At 34.3% G+C, this 27,737-nt stretch overlaps 1 protein-coding gene across 2 annotated transcripts in view; it reads left to right on the forward strand.

The window, feature by feature from the left end:
- Twin (CCR4-NOT transcription complex subunit 6-like twin) overlaps positions 1 to 27,737 on the forward strand; it is a 424,494-nt gene that overhangs the window by 151,186 nt on the left and 245,571 nt on the right. For both annotated transcript variants that reach the window (XM_076313825.1, XM_076313824.1), the window contains exon 4: positions 23,218 to 23,266. The gene's annotated coding sequence lies outside the window, so the exon portion shown is untranslated. The remainder of the gene's footprint in view (positions 1 to 23,217; positions 23,267 to 27,737) is intronic.

A 27,737-nucleotide genomic window follows, 5' to 3' on the forward strand; every position in this document is an offset into this window, starting at 1 on the left:
GGCACGCGGTAATAGCCCAGACCTCTATTACTAGACTTGCTGTGCGAATTTAATCTATGTATGCCTACGTCATTGCTGGCTTAACTCTAATATATCTATACACACGTGATGTAGCGTACGCCCCGACAAGTCGTGTACCGTGTACGCATGCTTACAGGAGACTGGGTTGGTCTACTAAGACCCATAACTCCTTGAGGGGTAGGGTAACATGTTACCTAATCGTGCTTACGTCGCTTCCGTTAAAGACACTTTCAAGTATTAAATTTATCGCATAACCGTGATCAATCTTTTTGCACTTAAAATTAACAATTTTTGTAAATCGACTTTCCTAGCATGTAACTTAGAAGATTTTCAAATTCTAAGAGAATTTAAAAGACCTACAATTGAAGTTGATAGAAGTGAAAGTCAATCTTAAATCATGTACCGGACAAGGGCAATATAATATTAATCTAGTATCAATCTCTCTAATATTAATCAATATTGCTTGAATACCTTCTCAATGGAGACGCAAAAATAAATATACTGCGTTCGATGTGCATTAGTCTATTGCTTTGAATTACAAAATAGGCAAGTCTTGCTGTAAAATTGCTTTGTTATTAAAAAGTATATAAACACGACGATCGTATTGAATCCAGGCCACGCACAGACTTATCAAAGTTAATCGAAATTCGAAGAAAGTGTCTTATTATACGGAAAATCGAATAGGATCCCTGAATAAGTGCACCTGAATTAACAGCGGAAATATGATAGTAATGTGGAATAAAGTTATATCAACAAACTGTACAAATGATAATTAACAATAACGAATTTCATGGATCTTCGAATTTTCATTAGTGATGAAATTTTTAAAAATCTAACACGTTCATCTTGTTCCTTCTGTTTGTCGGATAATAGTTGCAAGCCTCGGTGTCAGTTTAAGATAAAAAGTAGGTAAATTCCTAGGGAAAAATCGCTACCATTTTCAAACGTATGTAATCGTATTCATTCAAGGCGCATATAAGCGACAGTTACTATACTTCTAAACGTCGAATGTATGGACTATATCCGGTGGGTTGTAAAGTGCAACTGCTGGGTCAATATTTCACGATACTAATGTTACTGACAATCGTTACGAGTTGGATAGGGCGCACAGTTTGAAAGGCGTGGCACGAATTAAATTTAAACGGATTAATAACGTGTCTAATGACTAGGCTCGGCATAGATAATAAGAGAACCACCTGTTGTTAACGCATGCGTGTTTAGTCCGAACGCAAAGAGCTGTGCGTAACGCGTGCGGAGAATGCGTTACGCAAGTTACATGTAGGTCGCTTATTTCATTATCTGTTCCAGTGTTGGTCACCTCGAGCGTAACGTGATTTTGTACACTTGGTTCGACGATTCAATTGAAATCGCAGTCAATAGTAATTAACGATTACAAGAAGTAATTCGTAATTGCGTTACGTCGTACTTTGCATTGTAACTGCAATTAAACTAATTGATTAAATAATCGATAACAATTATGTTCAATTCTCATTTATAATAGTATTGACAGAATCGTTTCAACCAAGTGTCTACTTAAAATGCTAGAAAATTCGTTACACAAACGCAGTCCTCATTTGGAAGTCGATCTATAATTTATAAGCAGAAATTGCTAATATCGATGATCAAAGACACAAGTATCTACAATGTCTCGTTATTTTTCTTTTTCGTTTCGCTATACTGTTTCACTGTACTTTTTTTATAATCAAAGTTGTTTATTAATTATTCTGTGTTCTTAAAGACCTTCTGGGTTAATAATATGTGTTTTCAAATACTTTCGAGAAACACTAATTATTTAATTATTGATAGCGTAATTATTTAATAGCTATTATTAATTTAGTATCGATTCTCTGTATTATCGAATAGAATAGAATACTCCGCAGTCGTGTAAATTTTAATCGAAAATCAATTTTCCGAAACTAATTGAAAATCTTCAGATATAAAATATAATACAAATTTTTCATAACCAACGAATGCATTTGCAAATGTTTTCTTCTTTGAAATAAATTGACTGTATCGAGCATCGGGGTATTTTCGGTAAAGGGATTTTTGCCTCGAAAATATTTAGTAGCAGTGTTACGATTATTAATTTAACGCTGCCATGTTGATTGTGTCGTTCGCTTTGGCGTAACATAATACATATTCAGATTGCGTCTGATACAATATCGAAAACAATATCTGGCTTCCATATTGAGATATTAATTGGTTGAACTTTGGAGCTAGTGCGTCATAGCAAAGGACATGCATCCGGGCGTACATCGTTACGGGAGAAAGTGCTCGTTGTCAGCTACGATAAATTGGCGGATGTCTCCTTTGAAGTAGCCCTTGTGGGTCCACGTTAGCATGTTATTTCCTCACAGAGGCGATACCAAGGAGCAATCACTTCCGGCTCCAGAACTGTTGTTAGAAATACAGGATACAACTGCACCTGTTCGAAAAACGGAACGCCTGGATCATCGCCCTTTGTCTCTCGTTTCTTTTTCTCGCACGAGCTTTAGTTTTCTTCTCGATTTCTTCTTTTCGTTACATTTTCTACTTCTACGTTTTGCACATTCGCATTCTGCCCTTACAGAATGTAAGGTAAACTACCCTTTGGTGCTCGTTTGTTCGCGGTTTTTCGATTCTTTGTGTTTCGTGCATTTCTCGTTCAAAGTTGGCGAACTTACATCCTCGTGTTATTTTTTTTTTTTTGCACGATTTTTCTTTGCTCCGAGTGAATTTCTTCCGCAGATATTTTCTTTGCGTTTTTCTTTCTACTTTCATAATACAATGTCTCACGAATGTGTTCTTTTCTTCGTCTTTACTTTTTTACTGCTTTTACTGTACCGGTAGAATCAACTCGAAGCAGTATTGTGCACAATTAAAAGTATTAAAAAAAAAAAAAAAAAAAAACAGTACCGACTTCCATTAACGTTCTTAGTTCTATTGCACGTTCAATTTTCAATTCGTCTTAACCAATTTGCGTTATACGCTATCTTTGGAATCTTTGTAGAACTGTTTCACATATGCGTTTGTAATTCTTGTACCTACTCTGTCTACAAAGTTTTAAAACTTTCTATTTCAGACAATACCAGAGATAAAAATTATAGGTAGGAAAATCCTTGGACGTTGCATTACCGGTGTATAATACACGGCTTGTCGCAAAAACGAACAAACTGTGTAAGAATAAAAGAAACCGGTGACGATATCTATACGAAACTTATGTCATCGAGAAATGTATCCTTCGTTGCTATTTTGTTCAAGTTTTGTGACAGTCGAATCGCCAGAAGCCATATTATAACACGCAGAGTAAGTCGTTTTCGTATACCGGTAAAAAAATGAGTTTCGAGCGAAGGGCCAATATCAAATTTTGTTTCAAACTCGTAAAAACATTAACGACTATAACCACTCGTACCGTCCAAAAAGTGCGCGAAGCAATAAGAAATCAGCTAAAATCCTTGTTACGATTATTGGAACATGAACTTGGTTTATTAAAAGACAGAATTTAGCGCATTTTAGCCAAGAACCTAAAGTTTCGGAAAGTTGTGCACGGTTTGTTTCGCACACATTGACTAATGATCAAGGATTGAACCATGTTGAACATTGCAAGAATCTAACTAAAACTGTCCGTAAGGATCCAAACTATCTTACATTCATTGTTACCGGTGATGAAACTTGGTGTTTTGAATACGATTCAGAAACAAAGCGTCAAAGTGCCGAATGGAAATCGCCAGAACAACCAACTCCGAAGAAACGTCGTTTACAGGAATTGGAAGTAACGACAATGTTTATCCGTTTCTACGATTTAATCGGAATTATTCACAAGGAATTTGTTCCACCAGGTCATACTGTCAATGGTGACCTCTATTTGGGCGTTATGAAGTATTTGTTGAAACGAATTCACCGGTATTCGTCCTCAATATCGCGAATCTAGCGGTTGGGCTCTGTTGCAAAATAAACACAGGATCACCCTGCGACGGCTGTAACTGCTTTTTTAGTAGAAAAACAAATTACTATATTGCACCTATATTGCATTTTCGCCGAATTTAGCACCGTGTGATTATTTTTTGTTTCCACGACTTAAAATAACCATGAAAGGAAGGCGTTACGATGACATTTCAAACATTCAAAACACCGCGGCGAGTATTCTCAAAAACATTCCGCAAAAGGATATAGAATCACTTCTGAAGAAATGGATTTTGAATTAAATATAGTACTTTTTCTCAAAAGTCGTCCGTGTTGTGCTATTTTTAACAAGTTCGGTTATTTTTGCGACAAACCGTGTACATCGGGTAACGTCAACAACTCGTCAAATTTGACGTCTCGTATATCGGAATTGGGTTAAAGAAAATACACATATAAGTGGTGTTTTGAAAATATTTTGATATCAACTATAGTAATATCTGATACAAAATATAGTGCGCAATTTAAAAAATTAAACTCTACCTTCGCGAGGTTTTCTGAGGTCAATCCAAGGTCAAGTAATTTTTATCATGGTAAGTGTTCTTCTTCGTACCGTACAACATCTGTTCGAAACATATTTTCATATTACCTATAATTTTCGAAATATTTGGACGTTTCTAACTAGAACGGACATCCTGTACAGAGATCGTATTCGAGAAGAAGGAATATAGAGAAAGGAGCGAAATAGCTGCAAAATAGAGAAACTAAAAATGAAATAAAAACATTGAGAATGTTGTCAAATTTTATTGTATGAAATTTAATAGCAAGAAAATTTCGTCGAAAAGAAACTCGAGATTCATTTCTTTTGCGAAGAGAAGAAATAAGAACGATTTTTAATAAAAAAAAGTTGTTTTAATATTTATTTAGATAAGTTCCATTAGCATACAATTGAAAATAAACACACGAGAATACAAAACAAGACAAAGAATGTAGATAACGGATGTGATATACATAGATATTTTAATAATTTGTCGATTGAATCTTAAATGATAAAATGTATCCGAGGACGAAATCGTTCCTACCAGTAACATTGATGTTATGTAACCGTATTCGTTGATTTGCATAATATTGTGGATGCATATAAAATTCATGGATTGAATTCAATATAGAACGAATATTAGGAAAGATGATGTTTCAACGAGGTAAATTGTTAATAAATTCCTTTAATGAAGTGGATTATTAACATTGAACTTATGACCTATTTTCTAACGAAGAGTAATTATGTCTCACAGGAGGAATTCTATATTTTGCACTGACTCCTAAAAATTCCGATTCGATGCAATTATATTCTATATATTGTTCATACAAAATTCTATTAATTCTGTTCTCCGTCTTGTACGTAAGCGTGTAAATAATTGTCTCGATATTATCTTCTGGCACAGCTATTTTCCACAATTGTTATTATTCACCCCTTCGGAGAAAAAACCTAGAGGGACAAACGTAATACATCGAAACGTACAATTGTTCAATGATTAACGTACCTTGATACGAAACGTGTGCAATTTTGGATTCAGTTCATTTTAATAACCGAGCCATTCGTTCGTCTGCGACGTTCTCTCGCTTCGTTCCTCCATTTTTGTCATTTCAATTTCTATTTCTTTTCCCTTCAACGCACGCGTCCCTTCGTTCTGCCCTTTCATCTCCTTCGAACTGTTACCTTTTTTATCTACCCACACACGCGATCGTGTCTCTTGTTTCCCCTCGCGTCCCAGTTCCCTCGTCTGTTGCAAGCCAGACACCCCGTATATTCTTGTCGTATCTTTAGTTTTCTCTGCGCACCCCAGGAGAAATCAAGCTTGCCCACGGGCCATTTCCACGGACGTGAGCGTTGGCAGGCGATTTCTGCTCCTCAGGTTTCTTTGACACCGCAGTGCGTCATTTGAGACGTCCGTGGTTACCGTGTACTATGTTCCACGTCTTGTAACGAATGACACCGGTAAATATTCTAATTGGAGTATCGCGTTGACGATGCCGCCCTCTCTGTGACTGCTTTGGATATATACGTCCCTTTGTACTATTTGTCCCTTGTCTTTACAATAATACTTCTTGTCCATTGACTGGATCTCTCGTTACTTCGTTCATTACTGCTTCATTTTTTTTACTGCTTGATTCGGATGGTAAAATTACAGGACGACAACCGAAACAAGAATAAAAAATAAGCAATTTTAATTGTATTATGAAATATGGAGGGCAGTCAGCGATGGTTTGGGATTGCATCTCTGCTCCTGGAATGAGTAGTTTAGAATTTATTGATGGAAACATGAATAAATACGATTATATAAATATTTTGAAATAAAATTTAAAAAGTAGTGTTAAAAAATTAGAAATTTTAGACCGCTTTAAATTTTATTGTCTTTGAGACAACGATCCCAAGAACCTATCTAACATAAATTAGAAATTAAGATCCGGAAACATGTTATTAAAAATAAGAATGATTTAAAAAGAGAGGAATGGGTTAAAATCAAACTCGATTTTACTGAAAAATCAGTAAGAGCCATGGCAAATAGATTGCGTATAATATATATAAATGTATTGTATTATTTCCTTTGTTATTGAAAAAAATAATATAACAAAATTACTAGGAGTAGTTGAAATGATTTCAAGATGTGGGTCTGGTGATAATAATGATGCAGATGGTCTGCACTTTACATACCTAGTAAATTATATAAATTAATTTTTAATTGGCCTTTCGTTTTAGAATTTTTATATTCTTCCATTTTAAACCAACTTTTTTTTTTTTAAGATTATTTCAAGGTTATGATGTTACACGCTCTTAAAGTCAACTTTGCATCCACTGAAACATTGTGTTATAAAAAGTATATGTTAATGCGCAAACAATTTTTTTTCGTTACCCTTAAACTCTCCTTAATCATTTTTTCTTATCTTCGATAACAATGAAATTAATCTAGATCTTCGATTCAATTGAGGCACTCTGTATAATACGAAGTGAAGATGTATAATTGTAGAATTCTATGAATTTATAACAAATTTATAGACTTTCGTAAAATTTGTAACTTTATAAAGAATTTATATTTCGAAATTTGTAACGAATGTTTATCGAAGCATTTTAAATCCTGATAAAAAAAAAAGAAAGATGTATTCATATGTCAATTTTATTATTTTAATATTTTGATTAATCCCCAAATGCATATCCTCGAATACAAGTGTTTTACATCGTTTACAACATCCTGTGCTGCGCTGCATCACGCTGCATCATGTTAATCTGCGCTTACAATTAGTGTGCGGCTAGTATAACAGTGTTATACGCCAGGAATGGTTAAAATTTTATTCGAATAAAAGATGACGAATAAAGTCAACATATAACTATATATTCGTTACGCTCATTTAATTGGACAATTCAATTTGTATTTATTTTTTCTGAAATATTTCATTCTGTAAAATAAATTCTAAATTTGATTCACCGAGTACCGGATGAAAAGGCATTTTATTCTTTATTCATTACTCAAAACTTTTATCTAGATGAAAATTTTGTCCATCTATATTATACGTTAACGTCAGATTGTGACACACTCATAATAGTGTATTTTGTGATTACAACGCCGATCGTCATGTTGCGTTTTCTTTTCGCGATGTTATATCGTGCAATATAATATAATTTAGATAAAATCAAATTTTAAGATTCCTAACGCAATTTTTTTAATTTGAATTAAATTAGTCCATGGAATTTTTATCTAAAGAATCTCTTTCTTCGTATTAGAAACATAATTTATCTTTAGAAGATACGAAATATGTATAAAGTTATATACCTAAAAATTATAACGTTAGAAATATAAAAGATTTACACATATTAATAAACACAACGTCTACCAAAATTTAAATTTTATTTCGACTTATTTAGATCAGAAAAGAACAATATAATTAATATATTAATGCAGTTTAATTGAAAAATTTTTATAATACCTTTCCATGAATGCTTAAGTAATATCCGGATTTTTATATCAAATCCAGCTTTGTAAATAATATCTGCGTACTTTCAATTTTAAGATTTAGGTCACTATTAAATGAACAAAAATAAACCGAATTATATGGAATCCGCTGAATATACAACTATACTCGTAGATTTTTCCAGCGGAACTATCTCGTTCAGTACGTAAAAATAATTATCTTTTTTTTTCAATTCTACTCACGTTTACTTGCGATATAACGGTACAACGTCTGTTGATATGGTTAAAGAATGGTTTTTAAAATATTTTTAATTGTACAATAATTGTACATGTGTAGCATATGGCGTGATGGGACAGTGGAAATCGATTCTTCATCCAAAATGAGTTTGATATGTTCGATGTAACGACTACGATGAAGAACGTGAGCAATTTGTATGCGAACTCTGTAGCGTGTAAACACGTTGACGTTGGTTTTTAAAATTTCGCAATGGTAACATAGATCTGCAGGATGCATCGAGATCAAAGAGATGCATTTAGAACTCTTAAGAGTAGGAGAAACGATTAACACCAATCTTCTATTGTGATCAGTTAAGCCGTTTAAATATTGCAATCACCGAAAAACATTCTGCAATAGTGACTAGAGAAGGCATTATTTTGCAATAAGATAACATCAGACCGTACACTGTGTACATCGCTGTGGCAAAAATAAGAGAACTTGGTTAGGAAATGATTGCACATCCACTGTACTCACCGGACAGCAACTTGCGATTACCATTTATTAGGATCAATGAAATATGTTTCAAGAGGAAAACAATTTTAAACTCGTAATAAGGTCAAAATGATTGCAATGTACTTGAGGTTTTAACAGCAAGGAAATACATTCCTATTAAGAATATATGAAAATGTAAGTTTCCAAGTGGAAAGGGGTTATCAGTAGGGAAAGATTCGTACATTGATTAAATAGAACTTTGTGTTCCAATTTTGTCACGCTGTTACAGATCATTGAATCGATCTTGACCACGACTTTTAGATTACAATGACAAAAATACGTCGCCTCGTGAAAAAAAAACTACCGATTACCTTGAAGTCTTGCAAACAAAAAAATGCGTTACTCGTCGTAATACATCATCTTGTCCCTTGCAAACGAATAATGTTTTTCCTGACATTTCTTCATATCGTCGAAAGTAAGTAAGATGTTTAAGGTGGTCCTGTTACGTGTTCATATTTCCCCGGGAACACGAATCAATCAGAGTTTGTACAGTCAATAATATACGCGCGAAACAACAAAAGACAAAATCGAATCCGATAAACAACGAAGATCGTAACTCTGTACCGAGGAAATTCGACCCACACCGAAAGCCCTTGTTTCCATTCTGTCTGTTAGGCGACAAGTAAACGGTTAGTTGGCTGCAGCTGACCGCGTCTTCCACGAGTCATTTTCCCACGAGAACGAAAGACCTGCTTTCGGTATACTTTCCAGTACGAACAAAGAAGTGCGCGCACGCCCTAAGTTTCGCTGCGTCGTCGGTGCGATCGCGATTGGCCGCGTCGATGGTAAGTTTCAAAGAACGGCGCGAAGTCATCAGATTGGACAAGGCGCGCATACACGGTTAACCGCGCCGAAGACACGCCGAGGAAAGAAGGAGTGACATAAAACGAAGCAAAGAGGATTTGCTTTGCTCCTGGAGCGCTCTCTCCCTACGTCATTATCATTTTTCTCTGGCCGTTTCTTGGCCGGCCGCCGCGGCATTTCTCGCTTGGTGGATTTTCGCACGGCTGATGAGTTTTCATCGCAATTCTGCGGTCACAGTCTCTGAGTAGTCTGCTACACCGTGGAATGCCAGCAGTTTCCTACAGTACTCGCCTTATCCGTCGCTTACACCCACAGCTCTTGCGGACCAGCGTGAGAGAAATCTGCGAAAAAGTGTGAATGCTTTGATGGGCCGCTGGTGGTAGTAATAGAGGAACGAGCGGAAGACGAAGGTTTGCAATTCTTAGGCTTTTAAAAACTGCTCCGAGATAGGAATATCTCTATTCATAGAATAAAATTGAAAGTTTCATTGGTTAGAAATTGGAAGCCATCGCTTTGAAGAGCGCTTTAAAGAGACACGTGCACACGGGAACACGTGTAACGTGTATTAAGCAAATACAGATTCGAGTGGTTAACACCTTTGGACAAATTGTAAATGTGCAATGTAAAATATGTTATATATATTCACCATCTATCACGGAGAATCAAGATTAAACGCTAACTCGTTTACAAGATGCCTTAAAATACATAATGATAACAGGGGAATGGATCGATCGGACGAATCGAGTGGCCACGGAACAAAAGAGCTTCGTCACATTCGTTTCATATTCATGAACCACGATCTCGTAGAGCAGCTCAACATGCTTCCAGACATTCGTGTCCATCTCAATTTATGCCATCACTAATTGCCTTTGCACTCGAAAACCAGTCTCCGCTTTACATTCGATAAATGCAAAATAAGGGATTACGTTTAAGGTGATGTCTCATGAAAGAATAAAAAGTTCCGACGAGACCGCAGACTGCTACGAAGAATTCTTTTTATTTCACTTTACCGTAACTGTATAACGACTCTTATTGCAAGGAGTTCAAATTTATATCTATTACTTGCGCTAAAAGCGTTCAGAGTTATAATATTTTTTTAACGGGCCAGACAGCAGCAGGCTTTTATAGAAACGACTGGTTCTTTAACGAGTGTAAAGTAAGTTTGACGTTTAGCTAACAACGTATGATATGGGTCGAAAGTTGATACCAAGTGTCGTTCAAAGTACTTTTTAACTTTCTTCGAAACATTTTAGCATTCCAGGAAAAATAACCGTACCATTGTTTGTTTTACCATTACGTATTTTCAAACTAAAGTGTGTTAAGTAAATATAATAAGTGAAGGCTTTCTCACGAGCAAACTTATTAGTTCAAGATTCCAGTCTCTGAAAGAGCTCTGTTAAAATTTTAATGTTACAACCAAAGTTTCCACGAAAAATCCATACAAGACTCTTTCTTTTGAGATATTTCTGACATACTTATACGACCCTATACTTTAGATTTCACCGTTTCACGAATCAATTTTGCAGTCCAATGTGAATATAACATGACCTCTGTAGCACATAACCTCATAATGATGTCTACAGCAACGCACAGTGGTTCAAAGCCGGAAAAAATTCCAATTTTTTCACTGCAAAGGAAGGAGTTTGTTTTAATAGAATTTCATAATAGGATAGTTCACGTATTACAATCCATAACACTTTTCAAAAAATATTTTAAACTTATGCAAAAACTATAATGTTGAAGTTGGAATATAGATTAGATGCTACTTTTAGCAGAACACATAATGTCAAGATTACAAGTGACTGACAAAATTTAATAAAGAAAAGTTGTAATAATTCATTTATATATATAAAAGAAATATATAATATGTATTAAATCAAGAATCATATTATTGTTTTCAGTAGAACACAAATTTAAGAAAAGTAAATTTTTAATCGACTTTAATTAGGTAGTTAGTAATTAATAAAAAAATTAATTAATAAAAACCTTTTTTGCGACAACTAAACATAACTAAATAGGTTCCAACTGCGTAAACTTGCAGGTTTGGTGATAGGATTGTTTTTTCTAACAGTTGTCACAATTAAAGCTTCAACAGTATGAATTATGAGCTATACTATTACACATTTATTCAATTTTCTTACTGTTACTATTTATTTAACTAACTAACAAACGAATACTTTTTTTCTCGGAGTTAGCATCTCATTTCAGTGTTTCCGTAGTCTACTGTAAACTTTTTAAGACTCTCAATTGATCAATCCAAACTATGATTTAATTTTGCACCCGCCATTTTGTTTTTGTTGAATATGTATATTCAATTTTTTATTTATCATAAAATACTTTTATCCATTTACAATTACAGTAAATAGTACATTATTGTACTGTTATTTAACTTATATTTAAGTGACTATATTCAATAAAGACCTTATCGAAAGCGGTTGTGACAGTGTAATATAAAAGTATATATGTTACGTTTATTAGACCATTACCATTCTTTGCATTATGTAACCCTAGACTACAATGTGTTGCAAATAAAGGGTTATCTTAAAATCTAAAGCTGTTTTCTTCAAATCTAATAAATATATCAACTTCATATTTTTTATAGTTATATAGTATAGAGGGGTTGATCTTTTAGTATGACATACATTTTTTAAGGTGACTACTGAGGTCAAATGAATGCCTTCCAATATTTTGTTAAATACAGGGCGGTAATAATTTGTTGCTATTGAGATAACTCCCATCAAACTGAATGAAATTTACTTTTCTTAAATTTACAATTTGCAATTTCTTCCTTTTGAAGGATCTGGTCACGAAGTGGAGAATGCGTTGTCTTCTGGCAAGAGAACTGTGACGAACCATACGGCATTTATTCCACTCTTCTTTTCATATGGGGAAAATCTTTCGAAGCCTCCTTTTAGGTCGAAAGGAGTGTGTAATTCTCCGCACCCGGTTACATCGGATGCAGAGACTGTTCACTAAAACCCCCACAGTGACCATACTCGCACGATTTCGAGAGGACACCGGAAAGCAGAAGTAGACCACGGTCATTCATTCTCTCCCGCTGTCGAGTATGACCCTTACTACGACACAGCACTCACCCGCCCAAGCGATGCACACCTCCAGAGTATGTTACACCGTGTCCTAGTTACCGGGACAATGTCAGCGTTGTCGTTTTCTTTGCTATATGATTCAGGTACTGTCCGAAACAACTATGTCCGGACAATACCTGAACCGTTCGATAGATGATGTTTCCAAAACCTTTGCTCAGCTACTTAAGGAGGAGTAAACAGACAGTCCCAATAGTCTGTTAATCAGCAATGAGCTGGATCTACTGTCTCTATTGCCATTGCAGCAGCATAGACTGTCTAGCGCTTAAGAGTTTCGAGCAGGTCCCTCCACGACTCGTAGCAGCTGTTATAATAAGCCGCATGCGAGCCCGCGAGCAAATCCAGGGAAGTCTTTACAAGATAATCACCGCCTCATAGGACACGTTTCTATAACCGCAGCCGATCCTCAATGCCAACCGCCTATGGACTCGGCGCAGTATGACACTGCTGCGTCGAGAGGCGAATATGTCTCCTGTCCAAACGAGGATCTTGTATAAGGCCACCGAGTAAACTGTGCCCGTGTAAAGGCGGCAAGTAGTCACAGGTTGGAGAGTATCCGGCCTAGGACACCGACTATTCGCTCCAGTCGTGCAATAAGGCACTACTGCGTCGTGAGGCGAATAGGTCTCCTGCCCAAACGGGGGTCTCGTATAGGGCCACCGAGTAAACTGTGCCCGTGTAAAGGTGGCAAGTAGTCACAGGTTGGAGAGTATCCGGCCTAGGACACCAACTATCCTCTCCAGTCGTGCAATAAGGCACTACTGCGTCGTGAGGCGAATAGGTCTCCTGCCCAAACGGGGGTCTGGTATAGGGCCACCGAGTGGACTGTGCCCGTGTAAAGGCGGCAAGTAGTCACAGGTTGGAGAGTATCCGGCCCAGGACACCGACTATGCCCTCCAGTCGCATAGTCAAGCATCCGAAATGTCCCTCAAAGTGCCATTGCAGTCACCTACCAAAGTCAGAAGGAGGGGGTTCTCGTTGAGGTGAGTGTATGACTAGCACTTCTGTCTTATGAGGCGCCGCATCTAAACATCTCAATGTCTCAGCGTATAAAGCAGGACCTATTAGGATGTCTTATCGATGAGTCTATTGGCGAACTCTCCTTTCCTTTTCCTATTTTCGCTCGCTCACTCTTCCTTTATCAACTCACTCTAGAAATGCGCTACACTCTTACACTTTTGATTGTAATCACTTCGAAGACGATACTCACTAATTTTAGAAAACTAAAAAGTTTTGTATTCTACATCTAAAAAAATATATTTTTCTTTACAAATATTCATTATTGCTCCTAAAACAACGGGACCCAATTATATAAACATTAGCATGAAATCATTAAAATTAACTTTAACTTCAATACGGCATAGGTTCTCATTGAGCAATCACTTTGAAATTTGGCACATATCATTTACCCACCTCGTAATTATTTATATATATACCCCTACCAATTGATTCAATGTATTTACAAGACCTTTAATAATGTTTAATAACTTCTAGGGTTTTGGTCCAACTTGGTAGAAGGTCTTTTAATTTTGTGGATTGTACTTAACAGTATAAATTGCACATCAAATTTGTGCTATGTTCAAAGTTTGACATTCTTTAACGGTAGTATAATCTATCTAACCGGGCACCAAACGCGAACACATGAATAATGTATGCACAGAAGGAAACTCGAAATTGAAAGATTCTAAGAAGAAGAACACGGTTTAGAATATACGAGTAAGTTCACCATTGCATCTATCTCGGTGCACAGTGGGTCGGTCGGATTGAGAAACTTAGTGATATTTTTGTACGACTCTCAAACAAAAAAAGATATTGAGATAAAATTTGAATAAAAATTTCTTTTAATCTCTTCCTTTCTAATAGCAAACTATTTAAGACTCTTACATTTATCGAATTAATTGTTTTATTAACGTTTTGAGTCAAACTGTTTGGAGAAAATGTTTATTTCATACCTTAGTCTGTACTTTTTTCTCAGTCGAACTTGACACAAAGGCACTATTGTAATTTACAGTAAGATCTGTTTGTATTTGTTCTTGCTCGTCTCGTTAGACTCTTCTATAGATCCTCTTGAAACTAAGGCTATGGATATATGAGGCTGAAGAAACTCTAAAGTAACTTGTTTCTACAGGATAACACACTTTAAATTTTCTTCTCCAACACTATATCCTGGACTACCTAGCATGCAATTTCACGATACTACACACGTGCCTCTGAATTATAAACGAGAGCGGACGAGAGAGACGAAGAGACTTATCGACGCATAACTTTGCATTATGATATTCTCTTCGTCTTCTGAGGCATTAAACTTGATGCCACTCGTGCAGTTTAAAAATCGTAATGGAAAAAGTTATCTGTCTGTTAAACTGACACAACCTGTTCCTCCAGAGTACTGTCAGAACTGTTCGAATTGACTTTAAAAATTTTTTTACATACGCCCGCAACGGGAGAAGTAACTACACAATCCATCCAACCAGAAAATTGTTTTCTACATTTTTCTTGAATACAATTCCTTTCTTATAAGTTGAAAAGATTCCGTATAAACATTGAGGCATTGGGTACTGATTTCACGTAAAACTCGTACATCGAATTAACTTATGCGACTTATAAAGTATTTATCGTATGAATATTGATGAAAACGCGTTACTGGTGCTAAAAAACTACGTTTATCAAGAAGAGTGAATTTGAGTGAATTGTTATATTATAATAATACTATAATGTAAACATTTACATGCGAATATACCAGGAATTTAGTGTCCAAAGTACAAAATATCTGTACAATATTAATACTTTGAACTACAGATGCATTCATAAAATGTTTATTCAATAGAGTCGGCCACAACATCGGTAAATTCCCAAAATAATATGAATTCCGCCGATCAATTGTGCCATCAATATCTAGTTAATCACATCGTAAATACTTTTCACATTTGTCAAACCGGTTCGATTCCAAATAAGAACAACCGTGTGCTTTTCGCGTCCGCAATGAGACCTAAAAAATTAATTGGATAGACCACCGTATTAAAAACAATTAACAAAATACGTTTACTATTTAAAAGAGCTTGTTTTTAAAAATATATAAAAAGATCTATTACCACGTAGGAATAGTCGTGAAAATGAGTTTATCGCGTTCGAGGTTATAGAAGATTCTGAAATAGTGATTCTTACATTACAAAATTATTATCTCGGGGGGTATAGTGCAACATCAGAATTATATTCTATTATATTTATGTATGCTTTAACTTTGAAAGCTCATAACTCTTAACGCGGAGAATAAGGATGTAAAACATGTTTATCGGATGGTACATAAACATTTTCATATGACTTTATGTCAACGAGGTACATCGTTACTCCTGAATGGGCTCAACAAGACATAATATAGTTTAAATGCATCTGAAGAAATAAGTATCATCGGTTTATCATTCTCTGTAGTATGAGAAACTTTTTAACAACTTGTTTTAACCTATCTTAACGAGCTCTGTTGTTCTGTAGAATTGCATTGGAAAGGAAGTACAGATACTCGTGTAATCTCCCACTGCATTTATATTTAAAAATTTCTCGTAATAATATTCCAATTATAATATATAAATATAATATATCCATTTATAAAATTATGGACTTCGTGGAAAAGTTTTGTTTCGATGTATGTACCGAATTTAATAATGTTGTGTATCTTGAAAGGTTTCAAAGTATTGCAAAATTTTAAAAGCTATTAATACGATAAAAGTGTACATCAGTATTAAATGTAACTTTTCTAATTTATTCCAAATTCCATACGACTTACATCCGGGGATACATATAAATGAATTCGAAACGAAACGTTTCATTCATTCTTGTCGAGACCCACTAACTGTAAATTACCGCTCCGATGATTGGCTGAGTATTTCTAGTTAAATAAAGTATATCATCAAAACTTCCTGACAAACTTTAATTTGCAACTTTTTCGACGTTAGACAGTATTGAAGATCCAAGTTAATGTGGAGTACAAATAATATGGATACCAAAGTTTGCTACTATCCAGTAGCAAACTGAGCATCCAACTAAGACGCTCCTTAAACTTTCTTCCCTAATTTATTACGACGTTAATTTTAAATTCTTTGATCCAACAAGAACTTATCCTAAAAGTTCAAAGAATACGATCGTATTATTTTTACTTTAAAAATTCGTAGTGTGTTATCAATCCGAGAAAATTGGGAAACACTGATTTAATGGATACTGATTTTTATTTTTCATTTGAACGACCACAATTCATTAGTTATATTTATTTGTTGCGAATATATATGCCAATGGCAAAGTGGTCCTTTACAAAGTAACTCGTAGATCACCAAGTACGAATTAACTCGTGCAGGTAATGTGTCAAAGGACTAAATTTGTGACAAATAAAATGCTAAGAGGAAGTAGGACAAAATTACTGTACGTGTTTCACCGATTGCCATCTAATTACAATTTTAAAATTGTGAGATTTGAAAATTCGTTTTTGATATACTACATCTACCAGACTCGTTGAAATGTTATCAAAAGTCAGCAGAGAAACATGGTTTATAAAGAGACGGTAACCTGGATCCGTAGCCCGACCTCTATTCAATATAATTGCTATGTGTTGCGCGTGGTTTCAATTGTGACATGCTGGCTCTAATCTTGAGTGTTTATGTGTGTTTAATGGTGGTTTGAACGCCTTTGCCTGCCTTTTCTACTGATTGTACATTGACAAATATCCCAGCCATTTTCTCGTGCTTGTGCATCCGTCGTTCGTCAGTATGGTTGTCCATCGTTACAACTACCAGTGCGAAAAGTCACCGTTAGGAACAATCAACATCAACAACTGTCACAGTTGTATTTCTGTCTACCGTGAGACACGCCGTCATGATCCGTTGATTACGATTTCACAGTCGGAATGAACTGAATCTGTGTTGACAGGTTGCAGTTACATGCCGAATGAATTTTTTACTTATCGATTAAAGGTCATGGATTACATATATCTTAGGAATATATTTATCAAAATGTCAAACTTGTACAAATTCTAGTTATATGACTCTCGCAAACAAATGAAATATTTTTTGATCAGTGTTGAATGAATTATTAGAAATTGCTAGAAGTCGTTAATCGTATCTAACAAGGGTCGATTTTAATGAAATTTACATAAAATATTTCGAAAATGATGAGAGCTATCAAAAGCTGTTTAAACGAAAATGAATTTGAATAATGAATTTAAGCTTCTAAACAGTTTTGCAAAATATGCTAAACAATATGTTTAAATAATATGTTAAAAAAAGTTTATTTTCAGAACGAAAATATAAAATAATAATGAATCGCTAAATTCACTTGGTCTTTTGCTCCAAATTAAGCATCGAAATATCTATGAATTTGACTCCAGGCATATTTAACTAGGGTTTCGCAACAATTTTAAATACTCCATCTGAGACGTTAATATAATGTAAATATTGAATAATCAGCGTAAATATGCAAGTATTCAAGACACACACAAACTTGATTATCCTGAACGACGATCAACACAAGCTGTTAAAAGAGTTTGAATGAGAACCACAATGGAAAAAATTATGCTACTGGAGTTTGTTTTTAATAAAAAGTTTTTTTTTTATCGAAATTTTTCGATACAATGTCTTTCAAAACGATATCCATAATATCTCAAAATCTACTCGACCAATGAACTCCAAATTTTACATGCATATTCAGTGAATATAAAATTACAGCACCAAAAAAAAAAAAATGATTTTAAAATTCGTATTCTTTCTAGATTTTTCAGTTCCATAATTCCATAATTTCGAAACATGTTATTGCTAGGACATAAACTGACACTAAAATGTTTCCAGTATTTTCTCTGAGTTTCGATAATTGATCTTTCACTGAAGTAAAAAAACTCGATGAGTTTCACTCGTTGCTGGACACCATACGTAACCATTTTAATTTCCAAGGAATACTCTGTAACGTATAAAAAAAGAAATGAAAAGAAATGAAAAATGAACAAGTTATGACTTTTTCAAACCCTTCGGTCTTTCAGTGGCCACTCTGTGTACTCTATAGTATGTTGTGGGCCGTGAGAGTGTCACAACTAGCCACAATTAGCTGGTAACAGTTTTACCAGTTGGCCAAAACTGTCATGCACTAATGACTCGCTAAATTTTATCGTGCGTTCTTTAACATCAACGACCGTCGCGTTTAATGGTGTCCCGTTGAGATGCTTTTAATTCGTTTCGCTCTTATTTCACGTCCCGTGATTCTCCACGAATTTGTTCACGCCGCCGCAAGTTCTCGGCTCGCCTGCAAATGTCATTATGTCTTTGTCTTTTGCTCGTTTTTTCCTCGGTTTCCCTAGCCAGTGTCTCGAACATCGCCAGAACTTCGAAACTACTCAACGATGTGCCGCTGTGGATACTTTTTAGCGGCTTGAAGGAATCCTAAAGAGATGATGTAATTATGAAATAGAAGGCCTGAGAAATCTTGGCGAATGTTAATTCCTGCCAAGATGCAGGAACTCGCTGGCGAAAATGGAAACATTACCTACCGTTTTTGTCTCGGTAATGTACAAAATTTAAGATCGATGCAAAATTAACGACAACTCTTCCATTAATTAAATTAAATGGTTCATTTGAAAGGCACTTTTTATTATTATAGTTTTAAAAATCATTACTTCAACGTGATAAATTCCTTGACAAAAAGCATCGTCATAACGAATGTATAAAACCTATTACAAATGAGGACAATGTTACATCGGTATTAAATCTCTTTCAAATTAATCCACATACGTCTATTCGAAAAGTAACAAATGAACTGAACATGTCAGTTAAAATTGTTCATATCGTCGCAAAAAAGTATAAGAATCACCTATTCAAAATGACAGTAGTCTAGCAACTACTTGATATTGATGGACCTCGAAGATTAACGTTTCTTTCACGGTTATCTATTGCTTATTAAGAATATTCTGGAATATGTATTAATGAAAATTCTATGAACTGACAGTACGCTATATCGCAAATTAGTATATCGTATAAAATAAACCGATATATGTCACAACACTTACACTGCCAAAAATCTATATTTGCGCTGTTCAATGCGTTTGCGTTTACACAAATACATATAATAAGATACACTGTCTTCAATGTGTCAGCCATTTCTGTATCGTTATAATATGTAATCTTTGGGTAGCTGGCAACTGAATTGGATTCGTTCGTAAGCACTTATCCGACGAGGTTAACAGTTTCATTTCAGAAATCATTATTTTTTTATCTCGAGTGGAAGTCACGTCTGACACATACTAACCAACGAGGAGAATGAACGGGATGTACCGAAAGTGAGAAAGATAAAGCAGTAACGAGTGAGTCTTGAATTACCTGTGTCTGGCGACTGGTGGCCGGTGGCCGGTGACCGAATGTAACAAAACACGCTGAGGCTGTGGTTACGTTACAAGCGATTTCGCACTAACTGACATTCGCTACTGAGGTCGTACAATATTGCGTAAATACATGGGTGATGTTTTGTTCTGGTGATCTACGTCTCTTGTAATGCAGTAACTTCTTGTCAGAAGTCCAGATAATTGATCAAAGTTGTAGATTCAATAATTAAAATAGAAATATATGTATATGTATGTACAAGTCCATTACCTTGATAGAAGTTTTAGATTCGATAACGAAAATAGAAGTATATGTATATGTATATATGTATACCCCTTTGCTTTCAAAATATATATATATATAGTGCCTTTCTAGAGCATTCGTAAAAAATTATTCGATCGTGGTTGAGAATGTAAACTTTAAAAGGGGTTATAAAAATATAAGTTGGAGTTTGCTGGTCAACACACCGTGCCTTATCATAGAATTGTACTGTAGAAAAAAATTAGCCAACACTGTCCATATTATACTTTTTATCAAATGATAAAAACTTATTGAAAAAGAACCTATTAGTATTAAATTAAAGTAAACAAGTATAATATGGATAGTGTCGGTTAATTTTCTTCAGACAAATATTACAGGGTTTTCATTTGTTTGTTCCATGATATCCAAAGGATTGAATCATACAAATGATACACATTTATTAATTCTAGTGTACGCATTCTAATTCCTGATGGTGCTCCATTTATCTTAATTCAGGACTGATCTCTCTTTCTACCTACAATGCATAAAAATGTTATCGCAGATTCTCGATTGTGGGGTCACTGTTCGTCGTTCTTGATTTAACAAGCACGTTTGAATCTTAGAAACTATATTGCGGCTTTAATGGACATTACACCATGGCTATATTGACAGGTGCAGGTGGGTCAAGCTCCATAAACCGAGTGCCACCCGGGAAAACAATAACTCGACTATTGGGACGGCAAGCTGACGTGAATGCAGCTCGGGCTATTAATGGCCGATAATGCTTTGTCATTGAATTGCGAACAATCAGCCTGGAGTCATAATTTACGCATAGCGTTACGGTCATTCACAGATAAAATAGAAACCAGCAAACTGCCTTACCATTCCGCCTATCAATGGATCTCTAATGAAACAAAAGGCCGATGCATCATCGAAATTCCTTCTCTGTTCCGTTTGCTCTTTTTATAATTAGTTTGTCGCAAACTGAACGCGTGTGATATCTATCTGTCGTTTCGTATTATTCTTATCAAAATCAGATTCGAATACATTTATGGTATTTGAACTTAGTTGGCAAGTACAAATCGTTTTACCAGTAACTTCTTTGATTTGCGATAATGAAGATTTGTTCATTGGAAGTTGCCAATTTTGAATCGTGTATTTTGAATTTGCATTTTTTAGAACATTATTCGTACTGGGTGATAAACACCAATGCGTATAGACACTTACTCATAAATTTGTCAAAAAATTGTATTATATTAAAATTTGGCACATGATTAGAATTTTATTTTGGCAACTCTGTCTTAGTTCTTTATTATAATATTACTGGGTGTCTGATCTCTGATAAAATTGCCTAATATAAAAATAGTAACATAATTATTTGTAAAGTTTCGAAGTATACAACAGTTACAGAGAGAACATCCTTGTGTAGTTTGCAATTTTTCCTATACATTTGAATTTGTTTAAATGTTTATTTCATTATTGGTCAGGATCTCATATCACGTAAGTAAATTATTAATGATATTACCATTAAGAAAACGTATTTTCTCAGGAGTACTTTTTATAACTCTTTACAGTAACTGCGAATACTTTATACGTTGAATTAACCTTGCAAGAGTATTGAAGTATCTAGAAGAAAGTTAATTGTACTTTTTTTTATATAAAACTGACTTCGTTTAATAAGGAAACGAGGAATAAGTGATCGAATCAATGTGTACCATATGTAAAGATATTTGACAAGGTCTGATTTGTGTGGATGGTTTTGATTGACTAATTGAACATTCGTGGTTGACAGTTTAGTTAAATGTTTGTGTTTAATTAGGTGGTTTTTGAATGAAATTTGTAAGTTTTCGGGCTCTGTATTGTTACAGAAAATACTGCTCGAATTATGAACTTAGTCCTTTAAGTAAAATATTACAATATTTGGACAGCATTGCAGCTAGCTTTATCAGTCTATCATCCGACTCTCCTGAAATCTCATTTGAAATCTAACAAGTTAGCCACGAACATTCAAGTAAAAATACTTTAAAGTTTAAGGATTGAAGTGCTTTCTTGCCAAGTAGCAGCCGAAGCATCGAAACACACTACGGAGAACATTCTATCTTCGTTAATATTTCGAATTCGATTGTAATATTTTACGACAATACTATTAAAGTGTTATAGTTCGTAATTCAAATTTTACATCTTTTTGAAATGAAAACGGTAGCGATTTTCGTTAAGGAAAAGGATAAAGATGTTTCTCTACCATAGCTTTAATCTCAAACCGATCATCCATACACATCGTATATATTACACTGCTTCTCGCAGAAGTAATTCGGAAAAGAAAGATAAGAGACTGTTGCACTTCCGCTCGCTCGCACTATCTTTTTCCTTCGTGAGTTATTCCTGCAAGCGACAATCTGGCATAGATGAATTTGTAATGAAGTAGCACTTTAACAGGATGCAAGAATGTAACTCCTTACGTCATGCAGACTGCTAGAAATACAACCTTGAGGTTCAATGTTTCAAGGAATGTATAATTGTCTGTAAGGCAAGTGTTCAGGTTCTGGTGTGCACAGGTGTTTCGGTAGAAAAATGTTTCTACTGTAAGAATCTAATGAAATAGATATTGTTCTGAGAAAATGTGAAGAGTGTTTGGATTAGACGAGCGAGTAAAGTGTTTTCAAGGCGTGAAAGAAGAGTGTTTGAATGGGACGACAGAATGTCTAAACTAGGACATGAAAGACGAGCAATTAAGATGGCACCGGACTGAGGAATTTTTGGTGAACGTGAGCAAATGAGTCGAGCGAGAAAGGTTAAGAATTAGAATGAAAGGGAATGAATGCGTGAGAGAATACAAGATACCAGAGAAGCGAGCTAATCGAACGAAGGTTCTAACAACATCGTGAGTGAGAGTGTTATATGAGCGAGTTTTTTCTTCCATTTTAAATAACCCTATTGTTAATACAAAAGGAGTTTCTTTACTTCTCATACCTCTAATCTCATACACTACTTATATTTCTGCTGTAGCAACAGTAGATTCATAAACCAGTTTGTAAGTGACACTTTTCAGCATTGATTTTAATTAATTCGTGTTTGTTTTTTAATTTCAGGTAAGCGTACCAGAAGTTGATACTTTTGACACTTTACAAGGATGAACAGGTGAGTCCCGTTTACCTTAATTACTGCGAAACCGTGGAATTTCGTTTTCGACTCGCGAAGTAGAATTATCCTTATGAAAAATTATAATAGACCCGGCCATGAACATTTATTGTGTTCATATCGGAAAAGAATGAAAAACTTGGATAAAAGAATCATTAATAAACATATTCCGGTAATTGTGCATGAAACCAGTTTGAAGCAAAATTTGTAAAACTCGCAAACCGTACAATGTATGTAGGTATAACTTTGTCGATTGTCTGTGTGCGATATTTAAAATTGTGGATTATAACAAGGGGAAACTAAAAACAGACTTACTGAGATAAAGACTTACGATACCTCCGTGACAATTATTACATAATTTCATTTCCGTTACATTCCAAAGAAGAACGTATAGATCATTGTACACATAGATCGATTCAGCTACTGCACTCCTATGAAACTGAATTCTTTCCTGCTTTGTTTGATCAGAGTAAATGCCTCCCTTTGCTCACTCGTTTAACGCTCCGCAAAAACAAAGGAGTGCAGGACAGTGAATTCATGTACACTCAGGTGAAATTTTACCCCCGCCCCTCCATCCCTCTCTTATGCGCGAGTGTATGTGGATACATGTGTGTTATACGAAACGTTGACAATGAATTCTTTCCATTGGTCGATTCGATATCATAGAATTAAACGAATCGCACATAATTAGATAGAATAATTACCGTCTCTTCGTTCGAAAGCGATTTTTAACTCGAGCTCATCTTGTACGAATCCTCCAACAAATACGAATGTAAAGTCAGTACAAATTGTTATATTTTTTATTATATTTCTACACAAGATATAAAAATGAATTCAGATACAACCTTATTCGAATAGATTTTACACGTCGACTCATTTTATTCGTAATTTTTAAAAAATCGATTTAAATGTCATGTTTGGATTCATTTTGATTTGGAAAATTGTCAAAGAAATCCAACTTGGTAATGCTGTCATGAAAATGGAATGAAAAATATACGAAGATTTCAAATTTGATTAGTAAATGAAATTTTATATCGCACGCTTATGTTACCGCACTTATTTGATACTATTATTTGATTAATACACTTTTACACTGATTCAAATTATTTAAAATAACAGAACGTTGTAATATTTAGCAACTGCATACAATTCGCCACTGTTTCACGTATGAAATCACATTTATATAATATTTATTTTCGGAAAAATGATGATGTTTGAAGGAAATTGGGAAATTTTCCTGAAAAAATAGCTGTTTTTCAAGCTTTTCTCAAAATGTATTCATGAAATTTCAAGGCAATTGAATAAACAATGCCTCAGTAATTTTATGCACTACTTTGAGAAAATTGATTTCGTGGAAAATGCATCCAAGATTTAAGTATGGAATATTTTATAAATAGTAATAAGAATTTGTTTACTTACCGTAGTTCATTTGCTCTAGGTCATTAAGGAAGAGTCTATAGCAGTTGCATTTTCTTCAGTGACAATTTTATGCTGATATTAATTGCAGCGATGCGGTAGTCTTCTCCCTGGCAGTATTCTACTGCCATTTCTTCAACTTTTATGTTCGACGCTTGGATAATAAATGATAAAGATCTTGCCTTATTATTAAATACGCAGATAGCAAGGTAAACCACAATCTCTACGGTGAGGGCACTAATGGTATTGATTCTGGAACAAATCATAAAGTGGAAGCATTTAAGTTTTTTTTTACGTGAAATCGTCTACAAAACATTCTTTTAAATTTTTTGTTGTTGAAATCTTCGCAGAATGGTATTAATGCATCAATAATTGATCGAGAAAAAGCCACCTCACGACTATACATGTTTATTAAATTCTCCAGCAGCGTTTGCTCTTTGTTAATTATTGTATACATTTTGGTTTTAGAGACAATTATCTTTTATTGAATAGCAAGTAATATATAAAATTCAAACTTAATATTCAAATTACCGATTAATTTTGCTATAAGTTTTTCTTTGCCACAAAGACTTGTAGTTTCATTTTCTTCGAACCCATTCAGTCTTGAACATAATTAATACATTTCATCTATAAGATTTATATTTTCCTCGACAACATGAAACAGAACACTCTTTATGGAATACGCTTTATGGAAGCACCAAGTATTTATAAACAGAATAATTTGCTTACAGTTTAGGTACTACCGCTGATTCCATAAGTTATTCGTAATGAAAAAATGAATATAATTTAATATGCATAATAATCATTAATATTTTGAAAATTATTTAGAACGAAAAGAACCAATCTGTATTTATTAAAAATAATATAAATCCGTTCACGTTCATTTCTATCTAGATCTATTCTATATAATTACAATTTACAAAAAAGCAAGTCATTAAAATTGAAACAAGCATAACCTTTACATTTTCTTACATTACAAATCATAAAAGTTACATTGGTTTTAATACTAATATGACTTGTTTTTGTGTAAATTGTAATTGTATAGAATTTATCTAGATAGAAATGAGAATAAGCGGAATTACATTATTTTTATTAAATAGAAATTAATTCTTTTCGTTCGAAATAATTTTCAAAATATTAGTGATTGTTACGCGTATTAAATTGTATTTATTTTTTCATTACGAGCAACTTATCGAATTAGTGATAGTATTTAAATAGAAACGAAATCATTCTGTTTTTTAATAGCTAACATTTAATTACAAGTCTACGCTCGCGATCGTACAAACGAGAACGGATTACAGGCGGGGCAAGGATACAAACACATTGTGCTTTCTTCTCGTGGACGGATTATACGTAAATAAATGTATTCAGGAAAAAGTTCACACATGTGTATGCGGATAATACGTGCGATTTACAAATCTAATTTAAAAATGGTAACACAATTGTGCAGATCGAGGAACAAGTTTATATAAACGAACACATAAAAATAATTACTACAAAGAGTTTTCACTTTACGCACAGAAAATAGATCTTACTCTGCATAGATTAATTAGTCTTGAGTTAAAAAAACACTTGAAGATACAAATCATCGAGTTTAAATGTTTGTTGAAATAATAGCGCGGTTCGTGAGATCGCAAAACACTAGTTAATGGTTAACAAAACGAAATACAATTATCTAAAACTAAGGTTAGAATGTTAGAAATCTCAAAAGTGTATATAAGGATCTTAGTGCTAAAAACCTGATAAAAAAAAGCTCTTATCGTTTTGTATAGGTGGATATAAAGTCTGATTGCATTTCTTTTTGTAAATATTCAGAGAAAAATACGGATGTATTCGCTGAAATAAAATTTCAAACATCTAATAATTATCTTCGAAGGAATCTCGAGAACAGTTCAATACGTTTATCAAAACTTGCGGTTTCTACAGACTCTGAACATTTGAAAGATTATTTATTTGCCAGCACGAGCTGTAATCATTTCAGTGACACATGGGAAATCTGTAAGGTCATAAAGATATAAAAGAAAAATGTTGGAACGTAATCTGCGTGCAGGGATGGAGTACGGTGTACAGTGCGTACGCTTCAGAGGATTTCATGACCGGTTTATCTGCATCGCTTCCGCACCGGGAAAAAGTTCACACATGTGTATGCAGCAGCACCTTGCGTGGGACTTCGAGAAAATGACGTATAGTAGAATGTTGATTATTAGAAATAATAGAGAGACAAAACATTTTTGATTAATGAATTTTCTTATAAACGATCCACAGAAACAAAAATTGCAAATTCCTAATGAAAATCTGTGCGAACCTATGAAATTCCTCTTTGAGGAACGGCAGCCGTATCAACAATAAAAGAATACTGAGAACAATCGTTACGGCACGTGATATCTTAGAAACGAAGATTTACGCAATATGTAGTCAAACATAAGGAGAGAATTGTAAGACATCTTAATCAACTTTCTGTAACAATATACAAAAAAATTGATAGGAAGAAGATTAAAAAGAAACATCCCTCGGACTTGGTGATCGAATAATAAAATACATAGAACTATCGATGGGGTGACATCTCAATGTTACTTACGCGCTATGAAACACTAGTTAAAACAATTTACCAAATGTCCATTGGACAAATTATAAACCTCTAATTAATTTAATATAAAAAGAGATCGTAATAAAAGAATATGAAAGTTAATTTCTTCGAATGATATTTATTACGTGTAAAGTTATATTCTCAATAAAGAATTTGGTAAAAGTACTCGTTTTTAATTGAAGCTAATTCTTGGAATCTTTTGGACATTTGTACACTATATTTCATGTATTTTTAATCATTTTAATGAAACGTGAAAGAAATTACTTATCATATACCATATACCATATTCCAACTCGACTAAATAGCAACCTGTAATAAAAAAAAACAGTATTTACAATCACATTTTGTAACCGAAGACCTTCACACCAAATACCAAACAAATATGAACCGTTTTACATCGGGACCAACGATATAGAAACTGAACTCATTCTGAATGCACAATTAAATGAAATTGCACTGAAAAGGCTG

Source organism: Ptiloglossa arizonensis, chromosome 6, assembly GCF_051014685.1.
Source record: "Ptiloglossa arizonensis isolate GNS036 chromosome 6, iyPtiAriz1_principal, whole genome shotgun sequence".
NCBI lineage: Eukaryota > Metazoa > Arthropoda > Insecta > Hymenoptera > Colletidae > Ptiloglossa > Ptiloglossa arizonensis.